This window comes from Crocuta crocuta, unplaced genomic scaffold (genome assembly GCF_008692635.1).
Source record: "Crocuta crocuta isolate KB4526 unplaced genomic scaffold, BGI_CrCroc_1.0 scaffold130, whole genome shotgun sequence".
NCBI lineage: Eukaryota > Metazoa > Chordata > Mammalia > Carnivora > Hyaenidae > Crocuta > Crocuta crocuta.
Window position 1 is genome coordinate 8,744,717 of NW_027527920.1, and position 1,499 is coordinate 8,746,215.

The 1,499-nt window shown below is 39.0% G+C and overlaps 1 non-coding gene across 1 annotated transcript; it reads right to left on the reverse strand.

The window, feature by feature from the left end:
* Positions 1-501: 501 nt before the first annotated feature.
* On the reverse strand, positions 502-619 carry LOC144219080 (U5 spliceosomal RNA). Its single transcript, XR_013331298.1, has one exon. It is a non-coding gene; the product is annotated as a U5 spliceosomal RNA (small nuclear RNA).
* Positions 620-1,499: the final 880 nt, after the last annotated feature.

A 1,499-nucleotide genomic window follows, 5' to 3' on the forward strand; every position in this document is an offset into this window, starting at 1 on the left:
GCATTCCCACCAACTGTGTAAGAGGGTTCGCCTTTCTCCAAATCCTCCCCAGCATCTGTTGTTTCCTGTGTCATTAATTTCATTAGCCATTCTGAAGGGTAAGAAGTGGTATTTCATTGTGGTTTTGATTTGCATTTCCCTGATGATGAGTAAGGTTTAGCATCTTCTCTCCTGTCTGTTACCCATCCAGTCTTTTTCGGAAAAGCATCTATTCATGCCTTTTGTCTGATTGTTGGATGTTGTTTGATAAATTCTTTATAGATCTTAGATTCCAACTTCTCATCAAATCAATGATTTACAAATATCTTCAGTGGAACACATACTACTTACCTTGCAAACTAGGTAAATACACTGATAATAAGAAACGTACCCTAAAAGAGTTTGGTAATAACATCCTAATAAACTCTGCTTTTCCTAGGTTAGCTATTAAGCATTCAGGAAAAAGAACACAGTATCTCCACTACAAGGGTCAGACAGTCTTCTTTTTAAAACCATGCATATAACCCTGTTAAAAACAGGGCCTACGAAAAATTAGAGTAAAACTCAGAATTGTTCCTCTCCACGGAAATCTTTAGTAAAAGGCGAAAGATTTATACGATCTGAAGAGAAACCAGAGTATAAGTTGTTGTCGACCTAACTCACTTCCCAAGTAAGTAAAACTCCTAACACACCGAGGGTGGTTATCTCTCACAAGAGTTAGTGCCTGGAGAAATTTATTCTAGTCAAGGAATTCTGAAAATAAATGTGCTCACACTTAGAAAAGTCAGATAAGAAATAAATTAGTTTTTACTTATAAACAATTATACTGTTTGCAGTGTATTATGGGTATGCAAATTAGCCTGAGTAATCGCCTTTTAGACTCCGGAAATTTTAGTATTCAAATCCGTGTTCTGGGGCCACTTTTAAGAGGCAAAGCGGAGACTCAGTTGCCCGACGTCTCAGTTTCGTCCTGGTCATCTAGAGATTCTGATTTTGTTTATTCCTAAATTGAGACTTTATGTAGAATTTTTTTTTAATTTTAAAAATTTTTTTTAAATTTCTGAGAGAGAGAGACAGAGGGAGTCAGTGAGCAGGGGAGGGTCAGAGAGAGAGGGTGACAGAATCTGAAACAGGCTTCAGGCTCTGAGCTGTCAACACAGAGCCCCACGCGGGGCTCGAACCCACGAACCATGAGATCATGACCTGAGCTGAAGTCAGACGCTTAGCTGACTGAGCCACCCTGGCGCCCCAGGAGTTCTTTTAAATAAAAGAATTTTCTGATACTTGGGCCGGGGGCAAGACTTGAGGATAGCAAAGTAATGGTTAATGCAAAATTCAGGATAGTGGTCACCTGCTGGGAGAAACGAAGGCTGTGACTGAGGAATAGGCCTACAGAGGGTTTCAAAGGTATCATCAATATCCATTTTCTTAACCTGGGAAGGAGGCATCAAATTCTCATTTTATTATTTTCTTAAGTTCATATATCAGGTAATATCATATGTCACAGTCATGAACATTAT